This window comes from Nuphar pumila, chromosome 2, assembly GCF_984573655.1.
Source record: "Nuphar pumila chromosome 2, dmNupPumi1.hap1.1, whole genome shotgun sequence".
Taxonomy (NCBI): domain Eukaryota; kingdom Viridiplantae; phylum Streptophyta; class Magnoliopsida; order Nymphaeales; family Nymphaeaceae; genus Nuphar; species Nuphar pumila.
This window is the reverse complement of record NC_143250.1, coordinates 89,736,697-89,749,303: the sequence shown is the minus strand read 5'-3', so window position 1 is coordinate 89,749,303 and position 12,607 is coordinate 89,736,697. Positions and strand designations below refer to the sequence as shown.

Here is a 12,607-nt window from a genome sequence, read left to right as displayed (position 1 = left end):
AACGTGAGCATTGGGTGCTCTTACCCACTTTCTTCTACCTTGAAAACCAAGTTAATCGTGGGCATTGGATGCCTTTTCCCGTAGCCTTAAACATTAACCAACAGCCTGAACTAACAATCTCTCTCTCTCATTTTTATACGTAATCCATCAAATACAAAAAGTAAAATCACGTATGATAAATTGTTGCAGTGGCTACTTGTTCTCTCCACAAAACAATAAAAGAAGAGAGGTTTTATTAGTGGGGTGTTTGGGAGGATGAGGGGATTTGGATAGCAATTTTGCCGAGGGTGTTGAAGAGTTGCTTTGAGCTCTTGAGGAAGTGGTTGTTTGGGAGAAAGGTGCTGAGTAGGCACTTGGGCGTTTTGGGATTTTAACTATGCTGTCTGCTCGCCCAAAAAACTGATTTGAGAAATCGCTTTTCCATGTGAGAGACTGTAATCTCCGATCATAGAAGCTTAAATGTCCAATTCCCCACAATGCTTAAACTCTCTAATGCCCGATCGTTTCCAAAATCCTGAAAACTAAGGCTTCAGGAAAAGCTCAAAATCAAATTCATGCATCTTCAAAGGTCTCCAACGCCCTTGGATCCAAATGAGACTTCCATGGTTTTAATATAGTGGAACTAATGACTGAGACAGCTGAACATTGTACCATCTTAGCCAAAGAGCCTTGAATTCAAATCCAACAGGGGGCTAACCACCGGCTTGGCTATTGGAGAAATTGATTTTGCTGGCTCATGATTTTTAACATGCAATATAGAATACACATTTAGACCAAAAAAGCTCTATTTCTTGTGAAGTTAATCACAGCTATAAGAGTAATATTTAGTATTTACAGGAACAAAACCTTCAGTATGGCCATCTCCAGAGTAGTCATCAGTACTGATTCCAGCAGGGGTATCTCTTTCTTCTTGATGGGGATATCTTCAGAATCGCCACTCTTTCAATCTTCTCCAGTTCCTGAAATCAGCAATAAGTCATTCGACTATAACTACTTAAAACCAACTAATGCAAGTTTGAACCCACATACAGCCATGTCCACCTGCTAAATTTGGATCTCTTTACTTTGCAATGCAAACAGTAAGGCAGACACTAACAATTTCAGAGACTAGGCTTTGTGCTATGAACTATGAAAAAGCAAGTGCATATAATGATGTGCAAAATAGTCAAATAAAAATCTACCGAAGCCTCGAAGGGGACAAGTTGCAAAGCAACCTTTCTAGTTAAGAGACAAGCCCAACCATGAAAAAGTTATGCAGTAAACTGAAGAATGAAACAGGAACTGAAATAGTGAGCATCATATATCATACTTTACACAAGATGAATCAGTTAGTGGCAACATACGTTTTCATATCATAATCATTTGTTATAAAAGGAACAAGAAGAAGCATGGGGTTCAAAAGTGAAACACAAGGAAGCCTTGTAGGTTTTCTCCCATAGGCAGAAAAGCATTCAAATCTATGCATGTGTGTGTGTGTGTGTGTGCATGAGCCCACCATGCATAAAGATTTCTATGTTTGACATGCTGGAATATCTACAGACATTGCAACTTCTCATCAGATGGGGTGAAGTTTGAGGATCCAATGATTTATAGACAGTTAGTTCGGAGTTTGATATATCTGTCTATATCTAGCCTGGATATTACTCATGCAGGTGCATGTTAGTCAGTTCATGAGTTTTCCCACTACAATTTTTTTGGCAGTTGTACTTTGAATAATTATATATGTAGAGATACAATCCAGTATGGAATGTTAATTTCATCATCATCTTCTTAAGAGTTGAGAGTATTTTGTGAAGCTGATTTTGGATGCTCTACTAAAGACCACTTTTCTACCACTGGATTTTGTATTTTTTTTTATGAAACTCCCTAATCCCTTGGAAGGGTAAAAAGTAACAAAGAGTTGCCTTGTTCACAACAGAAGCAAAGTATAGAGCAATAACTCAAGTCACAACGAAGATTGTTTGGATAAGGTGGTTATTGAGAGAGTTGAGAGTTTCCAGATCAGATTCTTTATATTGTGACAACACAAGTGCTATTTATATAGCAAGGAATCCTGAGTTTCATGAAAGGTCTAAGCGTATTGAGATTTATTGTCACTATACAAGGACGGCCCATGAAAATGGAGTTATTGTTCTTGAACATGTGAGCTCTAAAGATCATATTGCATATGTGCTCATCATGAGTCTTACCCCTTTGCATTTTAACACTTGCTTCTTCAAACTTGGGATGATTCCCCATGTATAAGCTCAAGTTCGAGGGAGAGTATTAAGAGTTATGTATAAATTGAAGTTTCATTTTGTGCTTCCTCTCAACTTCTATCTTCTAGAGTTCATCTTCTTGCTTAGATAAGGCCTTAGTGAAGCAGGCATGTATATTACTTCATGCCTTAATACTATAATAGCACAAGGTACACATCCAACTCTCCAAATTTAATCCGCATAGCTTATCAAAACATATTAAGCATCCAATATAGATATGGTGCCCAAATTTCACCATGCCAAACACCTGTGCTAGAATTCTGATTATAGCATCAATCGATGTGTAGCTGTTGCATTAGATTTGTCTCTAGGTCTAATTTCTAGCAAACAACATTTTCAAAGATAACAAGACCTTACCACAGGATTTCACATAGTACATTTATATAAAAACAAAATCACACTATGAAGGACTTCAAGAGTTAAAGATGGAAAGAATAGAAAATGGCTATTTTGTTTGGTCCATATAGAATTTCAAAGCACCTAACCTTAAATCATCATCCAATACAAAAGAATTTGTCATGAAATTTGAGGAGTCCCTGCTCACAATATCTCTCATTTGAGTGACGACCAGTCAAAACCAAATGGATAGGAAAAGCAATCATCTCAATAGGCATGCAAAGACAATGATAAGGAAATACAATACACATAGACTCATACAAATAGATACCTCATCTGACATGCTCTGGGTCCTATATTTATCATCCCAGTACAAGGTGCATATTAAGTAAATTTGTCAAATATCTGAACGGGACAGTGACAAAAGGACTTTTCTTATCTTCCTCTGTATCTTCTAGTTTAATTGTTTATACTGACACTGATTGGGGTGGTAACCCCAATGGTTGTATTTCTATTAAAGGTTATTGTATTTTTTTGGTGATTCGTTGATATCATGAAGATATAAGTAACAACAGAAGGTGTCATTGTCTTCCACTAAAGCTAAATATAGGGCGATGACTATCACAACCATTGAGATTGTTTGGTTAAAGAGTCTGCTTAAAGACATGAGAGTCATCATCTCTACTTATTCGAAGATGTGAGATGGTTTGCCATTACATCCGTGACGAAATTCTGAAGGGCATTATTGAACTTCTATATGTTACATCATAATATCAACTTGCGGATTTCTTCACCAAAGTATTGTCGCCTCCTCGTTTTTTCCTTCCTTTCTAGACAAACTTTTGATGATTTCACGTCAGTTTGAGAGAGGTGTTAAATATATATATATATATTATATAGATTTATGCATGTACATATATATACATATTTATATGAATATATACATTTTGTATTGTTTGTACATTATTGCAATATGTTATACTCTTTAGGGGTATATTTGTCACTTCAGTCACTGTAATAGGTTGTACCCATTAGGAGCACAATTGTCTTTTCCTTTATTTTTACATTCTTTTTCTTTTTTCCCTTTTCATAGGGGCTATTTGGTCAAAGGCCAAATAGAGCGTTGGGAGCTCCCAACTCTATTTCTAGCCGCTGGGAGCATCCCAACGGCTCTATTGAGCCTCCTCGTATATAAAGGGGAACTCCCCTCCTCTAAAACAATGCTTATCTCAAGCATTTTTAATATAATTTATTTTTTCTATTTTGTGTTCTCTCTCTCTCTTACTCTTCTGAGTGGATTGTATTAGCCATTGTAGCTTATTGTATGTAGCCCATTAAAGGCTTTTATGTTTGTGCACTCTTTATAGCCCTTTAGTGGCATTGTACTTGTGCACATTTGATTTCATTACTACACTATTTGAATCGTCATTAAATTTTTTCTATACCATTTTAGCTTCATAAACAATTTTCTTAAAAACTTGGATTACCTAGAATCTATGGTCACTTTGGGGGATGGTCTAATTATAATGATAATTAAAACAAAAAAATATGCAATGTAACATCCATAGATTTCTTAAAAATGCACACATGCACATGGGCGTACACATGCACACAGGCACACACATATAAAGTACAAATATAGTACTATATGTAAGAAGAAAATTATAAATTTACACAAACTTTATTCGTTTACCAACATTACATTAACAGACAAGAACTAAAAAATATTTTTTTTCATATACTTCATGTAAACGAGTGCACAATAGGACTACCTTAATAAAACAATAACACCATAAAATTAAGGGCACGTTTGAACCTATGAAAGTGGGATTTTCTCGACCTCTTGTGATTATAAATCACAACCACGTAACTTTCACAGAGCAACACAAACATGTGAAAGTTAGATCATAAGTTGAGGAATCACAATTGTTATTTTATACACCTTTTAACCGGTGAAAGTTGATCACATGTGTAAACCTGTGACCATGAAATCACAGCTGTCACCATAACAAAAGTACCCTAAGTGTTTAAATGCACATAAGCTTTATGGTTTAGAAGGGACAAATTCAATAAATAAAGTAAGATATGGTGGTTACATTCAAATATAACACCTACCATATTCGATTCTTTTTAAATTTTAAACAATGTAAAAAAGGGTATAATATTTTTACCAAAAACAAGAAATTAAAATTTCTAATAACGTGTCCCAACTTTTTGCTGCAGAGAAAAATATCTTTTATCTAAAGGAAACATGTGGGAGATGAATGGGAAACATGTTTCCCTTGAAAAGTGGATAGGTTTCCCATGTCACAGAAACGTTTTCCTCACATGTTTCAAAAAAGCTGACATACATGATTTCAAAATGGTTTTTACACATGTAAGTGGAGTTTCCAGCTCCAAGGGGGGTTGGTGTAGTGGGGTGGGGCCTTGGCTGCTAGACGGGCAGTCAAGGTTCGATTCTCATGGGTGTCGCTCCTCTGCGCAAGCCAATGCGTAGCATAGGCCCCGGGGGCAGGGGTCCTAGCCTCGGACTTTTACGGTGCTGGCATGACAACCGTAGGTACGGCAGGCTAAGCCAGCCCGACCAGGTCTTCATGCTGGGTGCGGTTTCTTCGGGTTATAAATTAAAAGAAGAAGAAGTGGATTTTCCAGTAATCATAGAAACAAACATCAAGTATGTGGCATTACCAAAAAAGAAACTCAGTTTACAAGTTACCACTAATCTATGCAAGGACCTTCATTAAGAAGATGATAACTCAAAAAACCACCGTTTGAGTACACCCATAATTTTCACACAAACGCTTCATTAGTGAATCCAAAAATTTGATGATATTGTCCCAGTGGCTGCTGAGGGACTGCTGAACAGAGCCAAAAGATGATCTTGATGTCTTGCCAGTAGGTATCTTCGCAAATTTGGATGCCTTCCAGATAAAGTGAACTGTAAGAAGCAAGTTATGCTTCACATCCAAATAAACCAAATATCCTTTAACAATTGCAGCAGAATCAGAAGGCAGTGGGAAGTAAGAGCGTTAAAAGCCCACATCATTCTTGTGGTTCAACATGCTTATGGAGAAGTATAATGTCAGCTATAAAAAACCACAGTATAAAGGCGTATTTTAGCCCCAACTGTTTCAATATTAATTCATGAGCAATTTTCTGAATGCTAGACTGCAATTTTCTAAAATTCCAGAGAATTTTTTTATTACCAGCGAAATTCATTTAATATCACCAGACTAGGTAAGACTATTGCCATTTGATATTTGCTTCTCTTGCCATTCAGAATATCAATAAAATAAGTTGGTATAATTATACTTGAATATTTGGAAATCATAGTGTTAAATTTCTTAGAAGAATCGCTTTACTTTACAAATTTACAATAAGTAGATTTCCAATGAATCAAAGTTAGTAACTGGAAGTTAATGGAGCAGCAAAAAGGTTCTACGATGTGATTTTTTCTAGACCACAGTACCAAATGTTGAAAGTTTTAAATGTATATGATAAACAAAAGCAGAAGCACACAAACAGAAATACGGCATGAATCATAAAAGACAAATCCACCTCTAAAGACCAACAAAAGCCATTTTTAAATAAGAAAACATAGGGGGCATTTGCATTGTGTGCGACTCACTTCCACAGAAACTCAAGGACAGAAGAAAGAAGAGAAAAAGGAAAAACATATGCACGGATATGCAGGTGAAAATTTATCCAAGAACCTGAACTGGCATGCAACCATGCACACAAAGAAAATTTTGCATGTAATGAAGCAAAACCATTCTCATGTCCAATATAAAGATCTGTAGTTTTGAGTGACTTGTCTGGGATTTGAAACCAACAATTGGTCACAATAATCAAATTTTAAAATTAGGCCATCATACTCAACCTTAATTACGGCTAGTAGTTCAATTCAACAATTAAGAAACAAAAGTGAATCACAAGTCAAAAGAACACTTCTACAGTGGTGAATAATACATATTCAAGATAACTCGGTCATTAATTAAGTAAAGAAGGCAAACAATAAACATCAGTTATATTAGAAAGCTCATAACATCAGAAACATAATGAGGGGCCGTTTGTACTTGAACACAGGTTGCCAAATGCCTAGAAACCTGAAATAGTAGATAGCATTTATAGGAATCCAGTATGCTGCAAATTTAATTGGTCAGGGATGAGGGTTGCAACCCAAATAGGAAAACCAGTAACTATGATTAGGGAAATCAATGCAGAGACTTATCATTGGCAGTATCTCCTTCACATTATCACAAATCAATCAAAAAATCTTCTCTAAGCAAGCAGTAAGTGTAATGAAATACAAAGATGTCTCTTACGGATACACACAATCACAATGACCACTAATGGGTCGATTACACAATCACAAATCCACACAAATCACCCACTTAAGGGCACACAACAAACATGAAAATATGATTTATATTCATCAAAAGCTTTTAGCTAAAATCCATACAAGATATGGGGTTTGATCCCTTTATATACACATGGGAAACAAGAGGGAGTCATTGGGGTCTCCCCAACGGCTCTATGGTCAAAAGACCATTAAGCCCAATCCTATTCTAGGATTCAAAAAAGACAAAATAAAAAGAAGAATAAAAATAAGAAAAAAAATACAATATGTATAATGACCACAATACCCTTATATTTATAAATGACTAAAATACCCCTATATACATTAACACTCCCTCTTAAACTTACAGATCACAGGAAGTTTGCTTAACAATAAATGAAATCTAGGCAAAGGAAGGGCTTTAGTGAAGAAGTCTGCAAGCTGATATTCAGACAGGACATACGGCAGCGAAATCATCTTCTTCAAAAATTCTTCTCTAACACAATGACAATCTATTTCGATGTGCTTACTGCGTTCATAAAAGGTATGATTTTCAACAATGTATATGGCACTTTTTTTGTCTTCTTCCCAGTCAGAATCAATATATGCAATTAATTCAAGTGGAGAAGAGACGCAAAAAAATTCTTTTAGAAATAGAATTTGTAAATATCTAATAATGCACATAGCACTCATGTGCTCAGTTGTAGGAGAATGTTCAAACTGGCTTGTTGTATGTATTGCATGAGAAATGTTAGGTTGGGTGATCGATAAATAGGTAAGGACCCCAATCATCTGCAAATAAAGAATAGGGTCTTTTAAAGGTGTCCCATCATCGATTTTCATCTTTGTGTTGATAATTTCAGAAGTATCCATCCTCTTTTCATCTGTAATGCTAAACATGTTAATAATCTTAGTGGTAAACTTGGATTTAGTTATAAAATAACAACGAGCAGAATATGTTCCCCCAATCCCTAAAAGATATTTAAGGAACCCTAGATCTGTCATTTCAAAACTTTGTTTCAAAACATTTTTGATATAATTAACTCCATGTTTATCTCTTCCAGTAATGATAATATCATAAATATAGAAAAGAAGAATAGCAACACCTGCATCAAAGTGCTTAACAAACTTAAAACCAAGTTTAATCATAATAGAGTTAAATCTATCATACCAGGACTTAGGAGTCGGTTTCAAACCATACAAAGCTTTGTGTAAATAAAGAACCTTTCCTGTTGAAATTTCATATCCTGGTGGAGGATCCACATATACTTTTTCTCTTCATTTAAAAAGGTATTTTTGACATCCATTTGATAGATGAACCAATTTATAATGGCAACAACAATTATAAGAGTTCTAACAAAGGCCATCCTAGCTACTGGTGCAAATGTTTTATTGTAGTCTATTTGATATTATTGAGGATAACCCCTGGCAGCTAACCTAACCTTATATCATTCAAGAGAGTCGTCACTCTTGGTTTTAACCTTATATACTCATCTATAACATATGAACTTTTTCTCTATAGGTAACTCTACTATTTGCTATGTGTTAGATCTTTCTAAAGCATAAACTTATATGTTCATGGCTTCAATCCATTTATGATGGGTTTTGACTTGTTTATAAGAATTGGGTTCAAAATAAGTAAAGATTTTGGCTAGACAAACTCTGTATTAAAGGAAAAAAGACTCATAGGATACAAATCTATCTAAGAGTCTAGATCCCCTAACGGATCTCCCAAGGGTACTAGATTCTTGTGATTAAAGGCTAGAATAAGCATTTAGTTGACTATCATTGTCCCTTCTACTGTATGAAAGGATAGGATGGTTGTCTTCATCTATATCTCTCTAAATGTGACTTTTTTGGAAAAGAAAGTTTCTTTGAACAAAATGTGCCAAAGAAAACTAGTAATTACTCTTTGTTTGAATTACTTCAAAGATAAAGAAGATTCTTTAAGTATTGATAATGTAAATGAAGAACCTCAATTAAATACTCCTTGTGATGTTCATAACATCTAAATCTTTTTTGGGTTTCTCCGTATCCAACGAAAATACAAGGAATCACACGAGAAGATAATTTGTCATTTTTATTCGTAAGAATAAAGCATTTACATCCAAAAGTTCTTATTCTGGAAAAATCAGGGGAGATTTTATAAAGTTTTTCAAGAGGGATAATGTTTTGAAGCGTCACAGAGGGAATACGATTTATGAGATAAACAATGGTAAGGGCGGCTTCGGCCCAAAATTCTTTTGGGAAATTTTTTGAAATGATAAGGGTTATAATAGTTTTTATGATATGCCTATGTTTTTTTTTTCAGCCAATCCGTTTTGTTGAGGAGTAAAAGCACAAGATCTTTGGTAAACAATTTCATTTAGTTTCAAATATTTTTTGAAATCATTTGACATAAACTCTTCCAGTGAATCAGAGTGAAAAATAGTTATATTAGACTCAAATAGATTTTTAACTAAGTTATGAAAGGATTTAAAATTTTCAAATACTTCATATTTGTGCCTAATAAAGTAAATCCAAGTGTAACGAGAATAATCAACAACAAAAATTACATAATAAGCATAATCACATTTAGATACAATTGGTGTTGAACCCCATACATCCGAATGTATTAATTCAAGTGATTTAGTAGCAAAAAAAAATTTCTCTTGAAAGGAAATGACCTTCATTTTACTGAGAATATAATCAGTGCAATCAAATTTTTTATTACAATTTTTTCTCAAATAAGGTATATTGTACAATTTAAATATGCTAGAATGACCTAGCCTTTGATGCCACAAAATAATATCCAAATTATGTATATTATAACAAAAAGTATTTTTGAGAATTATCAATTGATTCATGCAGTAGAGATCTCCTTCTCTATGGCATTCCCCAATCTGCATCCTGGACTGGAGATCTTGCACCAAACATTGGTCCGATGAAAAGGAGATTTTATGACAATTATAGACAACTTGAAAAACAGGAAAAAGATTTAAATTGAGTTTTGAGACAAATCTAATTTTTAATATAGAAAAATAAAAAAAATTAAAGTTACAAAACCCTTTAACATCAAGAGAGGAGTCATCGTCAGTGAAAACATTATAATAACTTGAATTATTTCTACATTAAGAAAGTAAATGATCATGGGAAGACATATGGAAAGAAGCATTGGAGTCTAAGAACCAATCAATTTTACCTAGAAAAGAAAAAGAGGATACCGTGACTCTCGTTATGGAAAAAGATAAACCTTTGAGAAGCAGTTGTAGGGCCTCCACTAATTGTGACAATGACATGGTTTCAACGGATATGAAATCTCCATTGATTCCATTCATATCCTCATATGATGCATTTACACTTGCCACTCTTTGTTCATCATTTTCTTTAAATTCAGGACAATAAGGCTTAATGTGTCCCGATTTTTCACAATTATGACCTATGATCTTCTTTCTTCCTTCATCATTATGTTGCCTCTCAAAGTTGGGTCTTGTGAAGTGAGGAGACTTGTAAGTGTTAGTATTGGCACCGGGTCTTTGGACCGCCAACACATTATCTTTGGATTCTTTGGACTCGATCATGGTCTTCAACCTAGTCTCTTTCGTACATACTTCGGCTAAAATTTCATGAAGAGGAAAAGGTTCATCTTTCTCACGATGAGTAATGATAACCCTCACATGTTCGAATTCAGGTCTTAAGCCTTGTATAAATTGAAAAAAATTATTCTTTTAAGATTTGTTTCTTTCTTAGAAGAGCATCATTGGTTGTGTTTACATCAATTAGCAACTCCAGTGAAAACAATTTCCCTTAAGATTTTTTGAACAAAGAAGCTAAAACAACCTTCAAATTATCCAATAAAATAAACTAGAAACTGACAATCAATATTCTCAAGACATGGGTACAGTGAAGTGGTACAAAATTAATACAGGCAGTAGAACACTAAATTTCTGCAACAAAACATGAATTAGGAATGTATGTGTTTAAACAGTCTCAACTCTCAACCTAATCAGTTCTCAGTGGCATACTATAGATTAAGATTAACCATAAAACTCTCTAGTTTGGCTCAGATATCATATGCCAGAATACGTCAAAAAAAAGAAAAACAGATTTGCTTGTTCAGGGCAACCAACCATGCCTTGGAAAAAGGGGAGAAAAGGGAACATCCATACATCTATGAAACTGAGAGATCAAACACACAACCTCATCGATTTACAACCGATAGCAAGTGAATCCATCCCGCTCAATGCCTTAATCTTATGCTCAGAAACAGAACCGAAGAAATAACAACACAACAAAACCACATAAACAAAAGAACCAAAGGAGAAAGGGGAGGGCTTATTACCGTGTGGGTTTTCTGAAAGACGGCTCTCCTCTTGCCGGAATCCTAAGAGAAGACAAGGTTACCCTTGAAAGCCTGCCAGATTTTGCCCTCCACCGACGACGGGGCCTGCACCAAGCCACTCACGACCACGAGATTTCCGGCGGAGGGGTCCGATGACACTTCTCCTGAGCGCAGAAGAGTTGGACCGGAGCTATGAGCCACGTCCGGATCGCGACGACGGCGAGCGTCAGGCCAAGGACGCGCTGTCTCCGGCGAGTGCCGACGCTATCAACTCACGCTCGTAAGGTAGCCATGCCTTTGTCGTCGTCGGGAGTGGCTTCTTGTGGGACGATATTGGCGACGTATGAAGTAGCTCGTTAAGCAGCCAAATGCAAACGGATCGGATATGGTTTAAAATCACGATAGATCCCGATCCATATCGCAATAGCAAATCAGGTTCCGAAACATGTGCCCCAAACGTGTGGCGTGGTAGGATGGGAGGCCAGGCCACTAGGCAGGCGATATAGGTTCAAATCCGCACAACCCTAAGCGTGGCAACTCCTTGAGGGGCAAATTTGATCCTATAAATAAATTCAGCTCATTTTAATAAGAATAGACTTTTGCATCATATAAAGAGTAATAGGCCCATAAAATAAAGAGGGGAAGGGGAGATTGGAAGACGGCGTCTCTCAAGAGAGATTTCCATTTTTTGGATTGTTTTTTCTGTATAGGTGTTTTGCTAAATAGCCTCCCTTGGTATAATCGTTCCTAACCCAACATTAAATGTCATTTATCCCAATCATTTTGGATATCCTATGAGTAAAGGGCTTATTACTCTTTTTGTGGCTCTTGAATTCCTTTGTGAGCCACTATAGTCACATTGGATCCTTTCATGAGTTACAAACCCAACATACACTAGGTCCTTTAGATTATCATGTGAGCTCATATGATCACATTGGATCCTTTCCAAGATCTAACATTTCTCACTTGGCTATATGGCAAAAATATATATTATATTATAATCAGTGCATCATATATCACATATAACATTTTATGACAAAACATAGACCAAATAAACCTGTACAATTCTTTGAGTTATATCAATATCTAAGTAGTTTTTCTCACATGCTATAGGTTATTTTTTACATAGTCATGTGGGGTTTTCATTATTCATTTTCAAGTATAAGGTTTTCATATATGTTGGTTATTTTTTAAATAAATAAGTGCATTTTTCTTCGTTTTTAAGTATGATATTTTTTACACATATTATGAGTTATTTCTCACATAGTCATGTGAATCTTTTCATCATTATATGTATCAACCATGATTCTTTACACATATAGCATGAATTTAGCCATGAAATCATCTTTTCAT

General features: G+C 35.3%; 1 long non-coding RNA gene across 1 annotated transcript; it reads right to left on the bottom strand.

Moving 5' to 3' along the window:
* Window positions 1–772: 772 nt before the first annotated feature.
* Window positions 773–11,380, bottom strand: LOC149846033 (uncharacterized). Its single transcript, XR_016430497.1, has 2 exons — window positions 11,255–11,380; window positions 773–959 (listed from the first exon to the last, which is right to left on the bottom strand). It is a non-coding gene; the product is annotated as an uncharacterized LOC149846033 (long non-coding RNA).
* Window positions 11,381–12,607: the final 1,227 nt, after the last annotated feature.